Genomic DNA, 20,896 nt, shown 5'->3' with positions numbered 1-20,896 from the left:
TTTCTAACTACCATTGAGCAAAGATAACAGAGCTTCCATAGTCAGGACTGGAACTGGGCACGAAAAGTAGAGGTAGTCACAGTTCTTTCCTACCCTGCGACCTTTCAGCTACTTTGTCCCTCTCTATCATCATCCCAGTCCCCACCTATATCTTCATCTATCTTTCCTCCATCGCCTATGCCAGTGATGGTGAACTCCAGTCCTCAAGCCAACAAACAGGCCAGGTTTTCAGGATATCCACAACGAATAGCATTGTATGCAAATCTATCTCATGCCTATTCGCTGTGGATATCCTGAAAACCTGGCCTGTTTGTGACACTTGAAGCCTGGTGTTCGCCATCACTGGCCTATTCAGTTCTTTCCCTCCTCTCATTTTTCCCACTTTCCTTCTTTCCTCACTTCTCTTTCCACCTCTGTTTTCCTCTTTCTTCATCTCCCTCACCATCTCTCTCTCTCTCTCATCACCTCTCTATTTTCATCTTCATCTTCTTCCCCTTCTACATTCTTCTTTCCCAATCTCTTCCACCACCTTCCTCTTTCTTCCTATCTTCCTCTCTACTTCATTACTCTTTCCACTGTGCTGCTGTTCCTTCTGCTCCAATGTCTGTTGCAGGGCAGTGGAGAGATGGAGAACCAGGCTATGTTTGACATCGGCAGGATGCACACTGCTGACTCCTAGGCCATCCTCCTCCGTCTACCACTGAGAATAAAGTGGGGCAGAGAAAAACATCAATCTGACACACCTATGTGTACCACCCCACTTCTAAATATGAATTAATAAAAACTTTCCTATGGCTTTTGGGGATTTGACAATTGGCCTTCGAGAACAATGTGAGTGTATGTCATATAAGACATGAGATATTAATACAGAACATTATGTTCAAGGCTCTTATTCAAAGTTATAAAAAATATGATAGGCATCAAAATATGGTAGGATTTTCAGGAATCCAAGCACTATATCCACTATACACACTTATCTCATGATTTAAACATACCGTAGAAACATAATAGCAGACAAAGAGCATAATGGCCTACCTAGTCTAACCATCCACACCAACTGCTTAGTTCTACAATCTCTCCCACTCCTGCAGAGATCCCCTGCACTTTCTTGAATTCAGATACTGTCATTCTGTCCACCACCTCCACTGGGAAGTTGTTCCATGCATCCACCACCATTTCTGTAAAGAAATATTTTCTGAGTCTATTCCCTTTCACCCTCTTCCCATGCACTCTCATTCCCAAGCCTCCTTACAATTGAAAGAGGCCTGCCTCCTCTACCATATCTCCTCTAGCCTGCCTTTCCTCTAGGATATACATGCTTAGATCTCTGAGTCTGACCTCATGCTCTTTACAATGAAGACCACTGACCATTTTAGTAGCCACCCTCTGGATCGACTCCATCCAGTTTATCCTTTTGAAGGTGCGGTCTCCAGAACTGTGCATAGCATTCCAAACGAGGTCTCACCAGGAACATATCTCCTCCTTTTTTCTACTGATCATTGCTCTCCCTATGCATTCAAGCATCCTTCTGGCTTTTTGTCATTGCCTTCTCCACCAGTTTGGCTACCTTGAGATCATCAAATATAATCATCCCAGACCCCACTCTTGATTTGTACAAAGAAGAATTTCACCCCAATTTTGTACTGCTCCCTTGGGTTTTTGCTGCCTAAATGCATGACTGTATTTTCAGCATTAAAATCTTAGCTGCCAGACTCTAGATCGCTCCTTATATTTTGTTAGATCCCCTCTCTTGTTTTAAACACTTTCCCAGGTGTCTACCATTTTGCAGATTTTAGTATCATTCACAAAAAGACAAACCTTTCCTGATAGTCCTTCTGCAATATCACTTATGAAAATGTTGACAAGAAGCAGTCCAAGGTCCGATCCCTTAGCTCACCACTAGTAATGCCCCACTCATTGGCGTGAACTCCATTTACCACTACCCTTTGCTGTCTCTCATTCAATCAGTTTGCAATCCAGTCGCCATTTTAAGACCCAAAGAGTGCTCAGCTTATTTATATGTGCTTATGTGGAACCATGTCAAAGTTCTTACTGCAATCCAAATATGCTACGTCTAATGCTCTCCCCTGCTCCAAGTCAAAGAAATTGATTAGATTCATCTGACAAGACCTGCCTCTGGTACAAACCATGCTGCCTCAGGTCTTGTAATCCACAGCATTCCAGAAACTGCACTGTCCTCTGTTTTAGCAGTGATTCCATTAATTTACTCACCACAGACTAACTGGCCCTATAGTTCCCAGCCTGCTTCTTACTTCCACTTTTGTGAAGGGGAACTACATCCACCTGCCTCCTGTCCTCCAGAACTACTCTTGACTCTAAAGAAGCATTCAAAAAGGTCAGCCAGTTGAGCTGCCCAAACTTCTCTCAGTTTTCATAAAACCTTAGGGATAGATTTTAAAAAGTCACGCAGGCTTACATGTGCGCGTGCTACCGGGCGTACGCATACATGTACGCCCAACTTTATAACATGCGCGCGCATGTTATAAAATCGGGGATTGGCGGGTGCAAGGGGGTGCACAATTGTGCACCTTGCGCGTGCCGAGCCACGCTGCCTCCCCCGTTCCCTACCCCCCAACCCACCTTCCCTTCCCCTACCTCCCCCGCCCTTCCCCCCTACCTTTTTCTGCTGTTTTCTTTTGTTTTTAAACTTACTTCACCCCTGGGGCTGAAGTAAGTTGCATGCGTCGGCCAACTGTCGGTGCGCGATCCCCGGCACAGCACCAAATGGCCGCTGTGTCCAAGGCCTCTGACCCCACCCCCGGACCGCCCCCTTAGTAAAGCCCCGGGACTTACACAATCCCGGGACTTTACGCGCGTCACCAGGCCTTTTGAAAATAGGCCCAGCGCATGTAACCCTTTGAAAATCCGGCCCCTACAATGTATCCCATCTGGCCAATTGATTTATTTATTTTTAGTTTAGCTAGCTCTTCAAGAACATGGTCTTCTGAAAATTGAGGTTTACCTCACTTCCCGTCTTGTTTGTGATTATTTTCTGCAGTCTATTCCTGGCTTTTCTCAGTGAACACTGAACAGAAAAAGGTTTTAAACAATTCTTCTTTTTCCTTATCAGCTTTTACATATTTCTCCCCTTCATCTTTGAGGCTCGCAACACCACTTTTGCACTTCCTCCGATCACTAACATATCTTAAAAAAAAGATCTTTTCCCCCTGTTATACCATATTTGCTATTTTTTCCACTAGCATCTTTGCTTTCCTGAGGAAAAAATATATGTTTATTTTACTATTTATATAGCACTATGGATGTCTGTAGGATGTATGTAGGATGGTATTGAAACAAATAACAAAGAAATAAATGTATTGGTCTTATTTCAAATAGAAAGCACTCTATCGCCAAGATACTAATGTAAGACCCTCTATTCACGAGTAAGACATTTCAAAATAGCTTCTCGTTTGCCGACATGGCCATGTTTCGGACAATTGTCCTGCTTCAGGGGAAATCACGGGTCGTCTTTCCAATAACGTTGATGCAGTGAATTCACTGCGAAACTCCTTTTTTTGCGGGCTCTCCTTTAACTCGCGGCATTTGAGAACATGGCAGACGCAAAAAAAGGAGTTTCGCAGTGAATTCACCGCATCAACGTTATTGGAAAGACGACCCGTGATTTCCCCTGAAGCAGGACAATTGTCCGAAACATGGCCATGTCGGCAAACGAGAAGCTATTTTGAAATGTCTTACTCGTGAATAGAAGGTCTTACATTAGTATCTTGGCGATAGAGTGCTTTCTATTTGAAATAAGACCAATACATTTATTTCTTTGTTATTTGTTTACATTTGTGGTGTATTGGAGTACACTGTGTGTTTGTGGGTATTTTGTGTGATGGATGGTATTGAAAGACATGACACTGACATATGTAAGATAGCGTGAGATTCAAAATGAACAATAAGGGGCAATTTTCAAAACTATAGATTTTGATGCAAAGGATGCAGTTATTTCAGTGGGCTTTGTTCAAATTTTCAAAGGTAAGTTTTGTGTACATGCCCTTTGAAAAGTGCCTAGGGGGAAAAGCTCCTTTTTCTGCAGATAGTTCTTAAAGAAAAACTAACAGGCATAGTTCTGAAAATCCTAAACTATGCATGTTGTTGTCTCCCCGACCTACTTTTCCTGAGGGTAACAGTAGGTGTGTTGTTGATCCCTGCACATACTTTTACTCCGTAAGTGGTGGGCAATTTTCAGACAGCCTTTTTACCTGAGTACATGAGGAATTGACCTCTGAATAAACAGACATATTCATCTCCATGATTTATTAATATTATTCACCCTAAAGTTTTGTCTTTTTGTGTTGTTTGGTTTTTTTTTAACAAATATTTGAGTAAATCTGGTGAATTTTTGGATCTATGAAAGCAAGAAATTCCCTGGCCTGCAAGCCACTTTTGAAAACGAAACTGCCCATTGAGTTTTCCCTTTGAAAATCGACAAACCTGTTCCGTAGGAAAAAAATCAGCAGAACCAGGGGTCACGATTTGAAGCTCCAGGGAGGAAGATTCAGAACCAATGTCAGGAAGTATTTCTTCACGGAGAGGGTGGTGGACGTCTGGAATGCCCTTCCGGAGGATGTGGTGAAGACCAGAACTGTGAAGGACTTCAAAGGGGCGTGGGATAAACACTGTGGATCCATAAAGTCAAGAGGCCGCCAATGAAGAGTGGGTGACTCGCCAGAATGACGGCTACTGCCTGGAAACAATACCCTTATTCAATAAACATACACATGCTTACTGTGACTCCAACATCGCTCTAAGCTTCAACACCAAGAGGAAATGTGGAAAAATGGATTTACACTCACAAAGAGGGGAGTAGCTGGCTTGTTACGGCGGTTACTACCCCAAACCAAATAAGCCTGATGCTTCACCTTCAATGCATATACAGCATAGTTCTCTGCTTCAACGGCAGGGGAGAAGAAAAAAGGGTTCGCACTCACAAAGCGGGGAGTAGCTGGCTTGTTATGGCGGTTACTACCCCAAACCAAAAGTGTCTGATACTTCACTTTCGATGCATATCCAGTATGGCTCTCTGCTTCAACGGCATGGGAGAAGACTGATACATCACGCATTTCCAGCATAGCTCCCTGCTTCCACAGCAGGGGAAAAGAAAAACAACCAATAAGGACTGTATAACATAGTCTGGGTAAAACAAATAAGCATGGGTGTAGCTTGCTTATTGCGGCGGTTACTACCCCTACTACCCGTAACTAATCAAGCTAGATATTTCAATGGTGGGGGGTGGAAGGGAAATAGAACCAAGAGCTAAGAGAAACAGATAAGTATGAGAGAAAAAAATGTGTGAAGCTTGCTGGGCAGACTGGATGGGCCGTTTGGTCTTCTTATGCCGTCATTTCTATGTTTCTATGTCATTTCTATGTTTCTATAAAATCCCATGGTGGGTCAGTGCTCCAGGGATTAATTTCACTGCGTACTTTGTAGGTGTGCGATATACAGGATAAAGAATGCGCAGGGATTTTCCAACCTACTCCCAGCACCACCCTTTTTTTCTTTTGGGAAAAGTATGGGTGCTGTGGACAGAATGCATACTTTTCCCCTCATGGTAGGGATGGCACAATTTTTGAAAGCTGTTTTTACTCACAGAAATCCACTTGAAAATTACCCCATCATTTAACATTTTCAGACACAAAATCTCACACAGGCACTGTAGATTTTCAAAATTCCCAGATGGCTTGAGCTCACATAGAATGTAGTTGTGTTCCTGTACCTTTAAGACTGAGAATTTGGCAGTGCTGTAGGATTCCTGCACACCTTGAATGTTAGAATGATTCTATATTTAACAGAACTTTCATTTGCCTATTTGAAGACTAATAATTATGTTTGTTTTGGATTTAATTTTATAAATATTTGAAAACAGCATACAGTAAAATTATTACAAATAACTTGATAAAAATAATTATGTATGCAGATGGCATGTTCATTGTCTAAATGCCAGATAGATATCATGGTTTTAATACGGGAAAAAATATTTTTGATATGGAAAGAAGATAAGGGAAATTTAGAAAAGAAATAGAAATAGTTGTGTCCATACTTAGCTAGGTATTTTGTAATAAAGGATATAGAATCAGAAATACCTGATATAGCCATCAATTTGTGTTATGATTCCACAAGAAGAAGTAATTGAAACATCTTTGAACCGATCTTCAATTATAGGTCTCTGAAATATCTAGTTTGTTAGTGCTCAAAGCTTAGCTATTACCATAGCCCTGGATGGCCATTTTCATGGGCTTTAAAAAGACCTCCTAATTTGATTAGTCCTACACTCTAGAAAACGTTATGCATAGACAGTCTCAGAATGTTTGCAAGGTTATCAGCCTCCCGATTGGAAGAACAAGGAGCGCTGAGATCTGAAAAACCCGACTGAACCATTTTTTGAGAAAGGATTTAGTCTCATTAGAAGCACAAGAAGTTGCATGTTTGAGTACCTCCCTTCGTTCTACCTCATTATCTGACAATTAATTAGCAAATGCAAGTCTTTATTTACTTACTTGAAGTCCACTGGGGAAACAGTGAGTCTGAACTTATTCATTTTACCTGACGCCTTCAAGGACATGCAGCTGATATAGTAGTGCCTATCTGCAAGATGAACGACTTCAGTGTGAAACTGCCTGCATCCTCCTAAATTAGAACTGACAACCAGCCCTGGTTTTATAACGCTGAATTCCCAAGTTTTGGACAACAGAAACTATCCCATTAGAGGAAATGGTGTGTCTGTTGGCTTTTTATGCTTTTGGGCATTCAATTTAAGCTTTCTTTTGAAAGATTAACCATTTTTCTATCTGCATATCCTATTAACAATATCTTTGGTATTTTCAGTTCAACTCAAAAAAATAAAAATAAAACATTGCAATTAAATTAACTGTGCACATAAAAACTAATTAAAAACTATAACAGAATAAAACTATAGAATGGATTATTCATATTTTCTTTACCACTTTTTCAAAAACTACATAATTTGTGCCAAGAACCTGAAGGCTGGTGGAGAGATATTGATCCATGATGAGAAAGAAGGCTGTGGAGAAGCTCCATGCATGTCTGCCCGCATATCTCCAGTGTGGGGTACAGAAGCTCCTTCCCCAGGAATCCCTCCGAGAGTCCCCACTCCCCAATACAGCTTTTCTGCTTTTGCTCTAGTCTAAAGAATCAATAATATGATCCACTAGTCATAGAGGCACCCATCTCTCAAAAAGGCAATATGAACATAAGAACATAAGAAATTGCCATGCTGGGTCAGACCAAGAGTCCATCAAGCCCAGCATCCTGTTTCCAACAGAGGCCAAACCAGGCCACAAGAACCTGGCAAGTACCCAAACACCAAGAAGATTCCATGCTACTGATGCAATTAATAGCAGTGGCTATTCCCTAAGTAAACTTGATTAATAGTAGTTAATGGACTTCTCCTCCAAGAACTTATGCAAACCTTTCTTGAACCCAACTGCATTAACCACATTCTCTGGCAACAAATTCCAGAGCTTAATTGTGCGTTGAGTGAAAAATAATTTTCTCCGATTAGTCTTAAATGTGCTACTTGCTAACTTCATGGAATGCCCCCTAGTCCTTCTATTATCTGAAAGTGTAAATAACCAATTCACATCTACTCGTTCAAGACCTCTCTTGATCTTAAAGACTTCTATCATCTCGGCTGTCTCTTCTCCAATATGAAGAGCTCTAACCGCTTCATCCTTTCCTTATAGGGGAGCTGTTCCGTCCCCTTTATCATTTTGGTTGCCCTTTTCTGTACCTTCTCCATCGCAACTATATCTTTTTTGAGATGCAGGGCGTCCAGAATTGTACACAGTATTCAAGGTGTGGTCTCACCATAGAGCGATACAGAGTCATTATGACATTTTCCGTTTTATTAACCATTCCCTTCCTAATAATTCCTAACATTGTTTGCTTTTTTGACTGCTGCAGCACATTGAGCTGATGATTTCAATGTGTTATCCACTATGATGCCTAGATCTTTTTCCTGGGTGGTAGCTCCTAATATGGAACCTATCATCCTGTAACTACAGCAAGGGTTTTTGTTTTTTTTTCTATTCAGTTTTTTTTTTTTATGCAGTTTCACAAAATGTACAAGAAGCATCTTGTATCAGAAATTGAGGTTATACAAACATAATAAAGGAAAATAAAGAACAATACCAGAATTTGAGAATTTTGAAAAAAATCAGTCAAATTCAGCATTAATTCAGCAGAGAGTTTATCCCCCTTCTCCAGATTGTACTTGAGTCTGAACTTGAGGCAAAAATTATGCCTTGGTAATAACTGGCACACAATTATCTGGAATCTTCAAAATTTGTGAAATATAATTCTTAAAGAGTTCAGCAGGAGCCATCTTGATTATGGGGAATTTAGTACCCTCAGATTCAAAGAACATAAAACATTCTCAATGTTCTTTATCTTTTTGGAATACAACACTTCAGACTCAGATAAATGCTGCTGTATTTTTTCCACTGTATTAAGTCAAAGATCTGATATTTTCTCATCTTGATTTGCCAAGGTACTTGAATTTAATTTGAGGGCGTTGTTAGTCTCCACTAGTACTCCAGTGAGCTTGGAGATTGAAGTCTCCAAACTTACTAGTGCATTCCATAATGCTTCTAAAGTAATAGTGGCAGGTTTTATAATTTTAGTTTTACCAACCTGGACCATTAGGTTGTCTCCACCTCCCCGAGAACTAGCCTCACTCAGTCCAAGTGAAAGTGGAAAATTCGACTTTACAGGCATTGAAGAAAATGTTCCAATCTCCCTGTTCACAGGGGTCCTCGCTACTGCCTGTACTCCAATCACTGTTCCCGGCGGAGATTCAAATCCTTCCTCTGCTCCTCACTGTGTTCCTTACTTCATTGGGCTCTCTCTGGGCACTTCAGGGCCATCAACTGGCTATAGGAGGCAAAGGTGTCACCGGCGCTCATAGCGTAAAGAGAACTCTTCGGCCTGTAGAGGTCCCACTCCACTGCGGCCATCACATCAGGAGTGAAAGCTGGGGAAGCTCCAAAGCACTCCTCGATACGCTGCTGGGACGGCGAAGGTAATGGATTATTAGAAATAGATCCTCTGAGTTTTCCTTACGTTTAGTGTGAGGCATTATTGCAACCGACACAGCAGTAATCTCAAAAAAGAAATTTCTTAGGAAATCGACAAGAGAGGCTTTGGGTGCTTCTCAGTGATGGGCCATATTGCCCCAGCAAGGGTTATTTTTCCCTACATGCAACACCTTGCACTTTCCACATTAAATTTCATCTGCCATTTGGATGCACAATCTTCCAGTCTTGCAAGGTCCTCCTGTAAATGTATCACAATCCACTTGTGATTTAACTACACTGAATAATTTTGTATCATCTGCAAATTTGATAACCTCACTCGTCGTATTCCTTTCCAGATCATTTATAAATAAATTGAAAAGCACCGGTCCAAGTACAGATCACTGTTTACCCTTTTCCACTGAGAAAATTGACCACTTAATCCTACTCTCTGTTTCCTGTCTTTTAACCAGTTTGTAATCCACGAAAGGACATTGCTTTCTATCCCATGACTTTTTAGTTTTCTTAGAAGCCTCTCATGAGGGACGTTATCAAACGCTTTCTGAAAATCCAAATACACTACAGCTACCAGTTCCCCTTTATCCACATGTTTATTAACCCCTTCAAAAAAATGAAGTAGATTTTTTAGGCAAGACTTCCCTTGGATAAATCCATGTTGACTGTGTTCCATTAAACCATGTCTTTCTATAGGCTCTATGATTTTGATCTTTAGAATAGTTTCCACTATTTTTCCTGGCACTGAAGTCAGGCTTACTGGTCTATAGTTTCCCAGATCGCCCCTGGAACCTTTTTTAAATATTGAGGTTACATTGGCCACCCTCCAGTTTTCAGGTACAATTGATAATTTTAATGATAGGTTACAAATTTTAACTAATAGGTTAATAGGTCCAGGTGATTTGCTACTCTTTAATTTGTCAATCTGGCCTACTACATCTTCCAGGTTCATAGTGATTTGGTTCAGTTCATCTGACTCATCACCCTTGAAAACCATCTCTGGAACTTGTATCTCCCCAACATCCTCAATAGTAAACACGGAAGCAAAGAATTCATTTAGTCTTTATGCAATGGCCTTATCTTCCTTAAGAGCCCCTTTAACCCCTCAGTCATCTAACAGTCCAACAGACTCCTTCACAGGTTTCTTGCTTCGGATATATTTTAAAAAGTTTTTATTATGAGTTTTTGCCTCTACTGCCAACTTAATTTCAAATTCTCTCTTCGCCTGTCTTATCAATGTTTTATACTTAACTTGACAATGCTTATGTTTTATCCTATTTTCTTCAGATGGATCCTTCTTCCAAATTTTCAAGTATTTTTTTTGGCTAAAATAGCCTCTTTTATCTCACCTTTAAACCATGCCGGTAATCATTTTGCCTTCCTTCCACCTTTCTTAATGCGTGGAATACATCTGTACTGCACGTCTAGGATTGTATTTTTAAACAATTCCATGCCTGTTGAACACTTTTAACCTTTGCAGCTGTACCTTTCAGTTTTTTTTCTATTTTCCTCATTTTATCAAAGTTTCCCTTTTGAAAATTTAGTTTTAGAGCTGTAGATTTACTTATTATCCCCCTTCCAGTTATTAGTTTAAATTTGGTCATGTTATGATCACTATTGCCAAGTTGTCCCACCACCATTACCTCTCCCACCAAATCCTGTGTTCCAGTAAAAATTAAATCTAAAATAGATCCCTCTCTCGTTGGTTCCTGAACAAAGGAACAAAATATGTCCTATTTTGTTCCTTCATTTGTTATATTTTGTTACATTGTATCCTCTTTTTATTCCTTTTCTTTTTTTAATTCAAATTGTTATATATAAACTGACATGATGGCATTAGCTGAATCTCGGTATATAAAAGCAAATAAAATAAATAAATAAATAAAATAAATGAAGCAGTCATTTATGACATCTAGGAACTTTATGTCTCTAGCATGTCCTGATGTTATATTTACCTAGCCAATACTGGGGTAATTGAAATATCCCATTATTATTGCACTGCCAAATTGGTTAGCTTCCCCAATTCTCTTAGCATTTCATCATATGTCTGACCATTTTGTCCAGGTGGATAGTAGTATACTCCTATCACAATACTCTTACCCAACACACTTGGGATTTCTACTCATATAGATTCTACTGAGCATTTAGTCTCTTGTATGACCTTTATCATGTTGGACTCTATAACCTCCCAGACATAAAGTGCCACACACCCCACCAAGTTGATCCTCCCTATCATTGCAATATAATTTGTACCCTGATATAGCACTATCCCATTGGTTAACCTCCTTCCACCAGGTCTCTGTGATGCAAATTATGTCAATCTCATCATTTACTGCTATACACTCTAACTCTCCCATCTTACTTCTTAGACTTCTGGCATTGGCATACAGACATTTCAAAGTGTGTTTTTTGTTTGTATTAACAACCTTCTTTTTAGTTCTTAGGGATAATTTGGAAATCTTTAGCTCAGGTGATTTTTTACATGTAGGCACATGGACTACATTTGCTTTTATTGGAACCTCTCTGTTGGGATGCCCTAACTCTCCTGTTTCATTAGTATCCTGCAAGGATACATTTCTCCAAACTATGAGAACATAAGAACATAAGAAAATGCCATACTGGTCAGACCAAGGGTCCATCAAGCCCAGCATCCTGTTTCCAACAGTGGCCAATCCAGGCCATAAGAACCTGGCAAGTACCCAAAAACTAAGTCTAGTCCATGTTACCATTGCTAATGGCAGTGGCTATTCTCTAAGTGAACTTAATAGCAGGTAATGGACTTCTCCTCCAAGAACTTATCCAATCCTTTTTAAACACAGCTATACTAACTGCACTAACCACATCCTCTGGCAACAAATTCCAGAGTTTAATTGTGCATTGAGTAAAAAAGAACTTTCTCCGATTAGTTTTAAAAGTGCCCCATGCTAACTTCATGGAGTGCCCCCTAGTCTACTATCCGAAAGAGTAAATAACCAATTCACATCTACCCGTTCTAGACTTCTCATAATTTTAAACATCTTTATCATATCCTCCCTCAGCATTCTCTTCTCCAAGCTGAAAAGTCCTAACCTCTTTAGTCTTTCCTCATAGGGGAGCTGTTCCATTCCCCTTATTTTGGTAGCCCTTCTCTGTACCTTCTGTACCTTCTCCATCGCAATGGAAAATGTTGGAGGATTGTGCATCATTAAAACTTCAGGTATCTGAAGGTCTGTATCATCTCCCCTGCACCTACTCTTTTCCAAGGTATACATATTCAGATCCTTCAGCCTCTCTTTGCAAGTCTTCCGATTCAGACCCCACACCACACTTTGGTTGCCACCCTCTGTCCTGTCTATCCTTTTTTAGATAAAGTCTCCAGAACTAAACACTGTTCCAGGAAAGGCCTCACCAAAGACCTGTACAAAGGCATCACCTTCTTTTAACTGCTGAGTGATTGTTGGCGTTCCCCCTTGTTCTAGTTTAAAAGCTGCTCTATCTCTATCTATCTGTTACTACATTCACTACATTACAATAGGCATATGAATTCAAATGATACAAATGTGAAAAATAAAATGAATGAGTTGTTTTGGTTTGGTTTAGTTGGTTTGGGTCAACCAAACTGAATGGGCTCAGTCCCCTGAAAAACCCAAATCCTTTTCTGTTCATTCAGTTTGGTCTCATTAAAGTCTATGAGAGAAGTAAAGCCATGCATTTATGGACTTGAAACTAGATAGAGTGAAGTTGGTTGGCGAAGGGACAAAAAAGGAGCAAATCAATCAGGTCTCACCACTTTTTTCAAACACCAAAGGAGTGCAAAGAATTTGAAGGTCCAAAATTTAAATTAATTCAAGGGAATTATTTGATTTATTTTCAATGCGGCAATTCCATTGCTCACAAGTCAAACTGAACAAGTTCTCTTTCAGGGTCCCCCGACACAGACCCCATGTTTCGCCCGAAGGTTGCGTCAGGAGGGACAAAGTAATTTTAAGAAACTTTAAATGCAAAGAGGAATTCTTACAGCTGACACAGCAAACCAAAACAACTCATTCATTTTATTTTTCACATTTGTATCATTTGAATTCATATGCCTATTGTAATGTAGTGAATGCAGTAACAGATAGATAGAGATAGAGCAGCTTTTAAACTAGAGCAAGGGGGAAAGCCGACAATCACTCAGCAGTGCATAGCTTGGAGAAATGTATCCTTGCAGGATACTAATGAAACAGGAGAGTTAGGGCATCCCAACAGAGAGGTTTCAATAAAAGCAAACGTAGTCCATGTGCCTACATGTAAAAAAATCACCTGAGCTAAAGATTTCCAAATTATCCCTAAGAACTAAAAAGAAGGTGATCGGCGCCATTTTGAGTATTGGCATCGGACGGCGATTTTGAGTCTCAAAATGGCGCCGATCGCCTTTGCCCTCACTATGACGGTGATCGGCGCCATTTTGAGTATTGGCTTTGGATGGCGATTTTGAGTCTCAAAATGGCGCCGATCGCCTTTGCCCTTACTATGTGTGTCATAGTGAGGGCAAAGGTGATCGGCACCATTTTGAGTATTGGCATCGGATGGCCGGTGTGCAAGGAGGTTGCTCCCGGACCCTCGCTGGACTTTTGGCAAGTCTTGTGGGGGTCAGGAGGCCCCCCCCCAAGCTGGCCAAAAGTCCCTGTGGGTCCAAGGGGTTCCAGAGCGACCTGCCGTCCGATGCCAGGACTCAAAATGGCGCCGATAGCCTTTGCCCATACTATGTCACAGGGGCTACCGGTGCCATTGGTCAGCCCCTGTCACATGGTAGGAGCACAAGATGGCGCCAGTGACCATGTGACAGGGGCTGACCAATGGCACCAGTAGCCCCTGTGACACAGGCTATCGGCACCGTGATGAAACCATCACCGAGGGTGTGAGAGTGCAAGGAACATAAGAACATAAGAAAATGCCATACTGGGTCAGACCAAGGGTCCATCAAGCCCAGCATCCTGTTTCCAACAGTGGCCAATCCAGGCCATAAGAACCTGGCAAGAACCCAAAAACTAAGTCTATTCCATGTTACCATTGCTAATGGCAGTGGCTATTCTCTAAGTGAACTTAATAGCATTTAATGGACTTCTCCTCCAAGAATGGCTCCCGGACTCCCCGCTGGACCACCAGGGAGTTTTGGTAAGTCTTGGGGGGGTCAGGAGGGTGGGGGGTTTAAATTTTTATTTAGGAGGCCGAATAAAACAGAAATCTGTTTAATACGTGGGGAGTCGCGATGCATTTCACCTCCCCACGTATTTAACAGATAGCAAAAAATAAGTTGCGGATTACAAATACGTGGAAAACGGATGCACACCTCTAATGCTGGGCTTGATGGACCCTTGGTCTGACCCAGTATGGCAATTTCTTATGTTCTTATGTTCCTAAATAGATTTAAGCAGTGTTTCCCAAATGCTGGTGCTGTATGGCTGAAGGCAGATGCCTAGAATGTTATCCCTTAAGTTTAATGAAGTAACTTCTATGGCAGGAATTATAACTGTTAAAACTGTGTGTTAGGATTAGTTAGTGTGTGGGCCCTGGGCCAAGGTGAGAGATGGTACCGCCCACAGGGAGGAGCCCCGTGAGCCTTACCATCGGGAGGTGAGGTCTCAGTGACATCAGACACAGTATCAGTCTAGAGTTTTTATTAAAGAGAAAGGGTGACACAACCCACGGAGTGGGGGGTGCCAGAGAGGAGGTCTTACAGACCCAGAGACACAGGGTCCGTGGATAGGAGAATACCCCAAGTGGATACCTCCATAGAATAGATGATGACCCGCAGAGTGAGGTACACTGATGATGTCTTCAGGAGATATGGTAGTGGCCCGCAGAGTGGGGTACACTGAAGAAGGTCCTCAGCTGAGTCGGTAGTGGTCCGCAGAGCGGAGGTCACCGATGAGGTCTTTAGTAGAGCTGGTAATGGTCCGCAAAGTGGGGTACATCGGAGAGGGTCCTCAGTAGTGATGATAGCTGTCCGCAGAGCAGGGTACGCTGATGAGGTCCTTAATAGAGATGGTAATGGCCCGCGGAATGGGGTACTCACGGTGAAGGTCCTCAGTAGAGATGATAGTGATCCGCAGAGCAGGGAGCACCGGTGAGGTCCTCAGTAGAGATGGTAGTGGTCCGCGAAGCGGGGTACACAGAGGAATCCTCAGTAGAACAGGAAGTAGTCCGCGGAGCGGGGTTCTCACGGAAAGAGTAGCGAAGGTTCCAGGAAGCCCTGAGGAACAGAGCAGGCAGACGTCCCAAGCGATAGGCCTTCCAAGGATCGGATAGCCAAGACGAGGAGAGGGCCCCCGCTGAGTGGGTACCCAAGACGTCTATGCCTGGAAGAAGGAACTGGAACACAGGTCCTCTGAGAGCGAAGTGGATTTAGCAAGAAGGGTTCTCTTTGCCAAGGCAGGGCCAGCTGGCTTAAATGTCCTGGAGGGATAACATCATCTGGAGAGGATGCCCCCGAGGTTTCCGCCATGACAGCTTTAAGACTGGCCAGTGCGCGCGCGCCTAAGGATTTCCGACGGCAAGCTGGCGGTCAGCAGCGTCTGTGCCGCCCCGGGAGGCCTGGGAGTGGTAGGCAGGCCGTCAGCAGCTGGCGGAGGCTGCCAGTCTACCCCACGGAGTCAGGGAAGTAAAGAAAGATGTGAGCAAGAGTGGTCGCAGCCGTCTGCGACCGACGGGCGTAACACTGTGGAATTTCTAATAGGAATTATGTAGTAAGATACCTGGAAATTGATGTATTTTTGGTTGTAGATAATTCTACTTTTCAGAAACTGTCATATTGACACAGTGCTAGAAACTAACTCAGAACTACTCAATTAAAGAGCATAGGTGTTTTATGGTATAATGAAGAAGTTAGGCAAACATATGCCCAGGAGCCACAGAGGAGGGAATGCCATGTTAAGTCCACCCACAAGAGTCTCTGGGGGGGTGGAGTTAGGAATTCATGATTATCCCTCAAGCAGGTCATTTTCTCTCAGCATAGTGATGGAGTTTAAAGGGACTCGAGTATACTAAGCTGGCTAGAAGGGCTCTGATCCGAGAGGTTCTTATCCCCATGAAATTACTTGAAATCTGCAGCCTGGTCAGTATGAACTTGCTCTTCAGTACTGCACCAAACACACACACACACACACACACATACTCAGGCTAGGCACTATGACATAAGAATGGAGGCTACGTGATCAATGATTAATAACTTAAAGAACACGTCAAAGACCTGGAAATCTGGGTCGACCCACAGCTTAACCTTAAAAAATACATCAACATGAAAATAAAAGAAGGCTTCCACAAACTATCAATCCTCAAGCACCTCAAACCCTTACTAAACCAATCACACTTCAGAACTATTCTTCAATCATTGATCTTCTCAAGCATCGACTACTGCAACTCCCTCCTGATAGGACTCCCTAAATCAACCCTACACCCTCTACAAATACTACAGAACGCCACCGCACGAATTCTCACTGGACACAAAAGAACAGATCATATCTCTCCTGTCTTAAAAGATCTACACTGGCTCCCTGTAGAAAAAGGAATAGAGTACAAAACACTATCAATCATCCACAACTCAATTCATCACAAGGATTACGTTTGCCTCAACAACATAAGTCAAATTCACCACTCTCAGCACAACACCAGATCAACTAATAAAGCACGATTAGATATCCTACCAGTCGCTACAGTCAAACTGACCACTACCAGAAAAAGAGCATTCTGAATAGCTGGACCACATCTATGGAACTCCCTTCCACCCAATCTACGACTCCAAAGCAATACCAACATGTTCAAAAAACTGCTCAAAACTTAGCTCTTCAAACAAGCACCCTGCATTCGAACACTACCCCTATCTATCCATCACCATAACCTCCCACCGCACTTCTCAACATTAAACTCTATCTAAGTAACCTCAGCTTCACCCTCCGATTACCCCTCAACCCAGTACCCTCATACGAACAACATTGCTCAAGTCGATCATCACTCGCTATTTTTCCTGTTACAGTATTATGTTATATTATATTATGTTAAAGTTCTTTTGTTAATCCCTGTTAATGTTCTATGTTTTTATGTAATTCATTGTAAATGTAAACCAGAGTGAAGGCCAACACTAATACTTTGGTATAAAAAAACTTTTAAATAAAATAAATAAATAAAATAAATAAATGATTGGTGAGATACCACTCCAGCCAAAGAGACAAGTGAGCAATCCCTTTACAGATGCCCAATAAGATAAGAATATACTTAGTGGTCAAACAGGAACATATAGTACAAAACAATGCAAATATAATACAGCTTCATCGTTAATAAATGAACACTTCCCAACTCCCAAAACCTCAAGCAGGCCACCTGCTAATCAGCTAAATACCCAATATTCCATCTGGAAAGCTGCACAAAATAACCAAGCTTTGGTCTTTTTTCTGAAATGTACATAATCCTTAATATTTGTTCTTCTGGAAGTTTATTCCAAATCATAGGGGCAATTACCAAAAAAGCTCTCTTTCTCTGAAGATGTGCTTTCTTCACTGAAGGTACACAAAGTAATCCTTCCTGTGAGGAATGTAACACCCAAGAACAGGCAAAAACAGCTAAACATGAATGTAGATATCCCAGCCCCGTGACAATAAGAACTTTTAAGGTGAGCACAATAATCTTAAATTCAACTGGTGACAAATTGACAAATGTAATCTGAACAGCAATAGTACCCCTGTCATATGCTCCCTATAACTTGTTCGACACAGAATCTTAGCCGTTGTATTTTGATCTAACTGCAACCTTTTTATAGCAACCTGTGGGAGCCCCATAAGCATAGCATTGCAATACTCCATTCAAGATGTAATCAACACATGGATAACCAGAGCCAAACTCTTAGGGGGCAAAAATTATCTCAATTGCTGAATCAATTGAAGATTCCCAAATAACCCTTTCATCGTCGCAGAAATATGGGTCCGAAAGGACAAATTTGAGTCCAACCAAGCACCCAGATTCTGTACAACATCAAAAAAGGATAATCATTGGCCTTTCATCACCAACTGAAAGCCGACTGATAAGGCTTTAATCCAGGGGTGGGCAATTCCAGTCCTCGAGGGCCACAAACCTGTCGACGTTTTAGGATATCCTAATGAATATGCATGACATAGATTTGCATACAACTGAGGCAGAGTGCATGCAAATCTCTCTCATGCATATTCATTAGGGATATCCTGAAAACCAGACTGGTTTGTGGCCCTCGAGGACCGGAATTGCCCACCCCTGCTTTAATCCCTACCCAAACTGCTGAATTTTTATCTACATTCAATTGTAATTTATTAATCTCTAACCAGCATGCCTCCAGGCCCTTGTTCAATTTCTCAGCTCATCTGTCCAATTATGAGTAACAGGGTAGAAGATTTGGATATCATCTTCAAAAATGTGAAATCTCAAACCCACCAATCTTGAAACATTGTACATGGGAATCAATATAAGGATTAAACAAATAAGGAGAGAGTATGGGGAGCCCTGCGGAACTCCACAGTCTAAAATCCATGGCAAAGCCCAAACATGTCCCAAAATCACTTGCTGGGAACGATTACAATGAAAAGTAGTAAGCCACAGTAAAGCTCCCCAGCAATCTCTTCCATTCTCAACTTGGTGGCAGTAGCTTATGATTAATTGTATGACAGGCCACCTTTAAATCTTAAACAATCATCACTACACTATGGCCATGATCTAACTCCTTACAGGTGTTATCCAACAAAGGAGTCAAAACTGTGTCAGTACGCATAGCCTTTCGGAAGCCTGACTGGCAGGCATCTAGCACGGAGCAATCATCCAAAAAAGTCTAATAGCTGCGGTGCCATCAGTTTTTCCAAAATCTTATCCAAAAGGAGCAGGTTGGATACTGGTCTAAAATTGTCTTTGCCAGATCCAATGAAGGCTTTTTCAAAAGTAGTTTAATAACTGCTGTTTCAGTGAATCAGGAAAGGACCCCTCCTTCAGAAAGGCATTAACCAGTGCCAATGGAGAAGAGTCCAAAACACAACCAGACAAATTCTTCCTCTTCAGGGTATCTACTAAATGTTGGGGGCTCACCAATGAGAAATTCTCCCACTTCCCACACCCACCTCCTCCAACACAGGGACCAACTCATCACCTACAAAGAACCTATCCTTCAAACATCTGTAAGAGGGATCAGGAGCCCAGGATATCAAAAAATGAGCCAAACATTGGGGCCTGCTGTTAAGAGCACAGGCAGGCTTCCTAGTCATGGAAACTCCAGTCATACAAGGCTCTTGAGTTTTCAAGTCCTGCTTTGGCCCTGTTTTGAACTCAGAATACAAATATTCCTGTGGATGGATTTTTGCACATCTCCAATTTTCACAGAATTGGGATAAGACTGCATGAAATCTGGGCAGTACACAAAATATTTAGGAACTGGTTCACTAAGCTTGTTTTTTCTTCCAGCAAAGACACAGAATGATAGAAAGCCTTAGTAAATCAAGATCTTTAATGGGGCATTTTTTTAAAATCTGTTTTACTGTCTATTTATTTATATAGACACTGAATTATAAGGAAGTCAAATAAAAACGCTACACATGTTCTTTATTCCAAGAAATCTTCATTCTAGAATGATTCATTTTTTATGCTTTAGAAAGACAGCAATGGTCCCATGCAGTGGTTCACAAATCTATCCTCAGGAACCTCCCCCCCCCCCCAATCTCCCCCTCCCCACTTTATTCGCAATAAATAAACGTGAGATAGATCTGGATGCACTGCCTCAATTGTCTGCAAATTCATCTCACGCATATTCATTGCGGATATCCTGAAAACTCAATTGACTTCTGCAGGACATGTTTGTGAACCACCACAGTAATGCAGATTTCCAGTAACCAGAGCTGGACACTTTGCAGTTTGTGACACCCATTCTGTCACCTTTTGGTCGTTCTTATATACTGGTATCACAAACTGCAAAGACTTCAGTTGCCTAATATAGTTAACTTGTTTGGTTAAACACAGGAAAGTCAGTATAAAAAGGTTTCACAATAATTGCTGAAATAATGGTTCCAATGGACGCACCATTTGCTCATCTTGTTTTCTGAACAAGGAGGACTACGCTGGGTAAACTTCTGCCTGACTCTGCAATACATCCGATCAGAAAAGCTCACCATAGTATCTAAAATATTGTAAATCATCAGTTTTTTAATCTGGCAGGAAGTGAACGGTGGCCCATTAAACTTCTGTAATTAAATTTCCCTTGTACTCCCCCATGGAGCCATTATCTGAGTTTTCTAATTAACGTAAGAGGAGGGAGTCAATTCAGATTGATGGGACCTATAGCCATCCCTTTTCATTTTAATGACCTTTAATAAACTTTTATTGCTATTGGTATTGATAATTAGAACGCACCCTTTGATTCCGCAATGTAATTCTAAGGATCTCTTCAAAGATTATGGAAAATTGGTACTGAAAGTTAAGGTTGACATAATTTCTACTACACAGACATTTCCATGAAACAGTAATGCTGAAGTACAGATAAAACACAAGAGTTGATTACACTCACAGGGAATAAACAGATAAGAATGTGTAAAGCTGCTTGTTTCAAACTCTTAACATTACAGCCTGCTTTTTCTGAGCTCTGCAGGAAAAAAGAAATCTTTCAGATTTTATGCGGAGGATCTCAGTGGAAACCAATGGAAATCTATGGCAGATCCTCAGAATTGCACCAGTACTTGGAAATCACTGTCAGATTCTGAGTGCTTCCATTGAGGAATTTTCCGTGAATATGTTGCAGATGTTTTGCTGATTGCTACCCCTTATAAAGAAGGTTTGTGAACCAGTTTCTCAAGCTATAT

This window comes from Rhinatrema bivittatum, chromosome 3 (assembly GCF_901001135.1).
Source record: "Rhinatrema bivittatum chromosome 3, aRhiBiv1.1, whole genome shotgun sequence".
Lineage (NCBI taxonomy): Eukaryota > Metazoa > Chordata > Amphibia > Gymnophiona > Rhinatrematidae > Rhinatrema > Rhinatrema bivittatum.
This window is presented reverse-complemented; position numbering follows the sequence as displayed.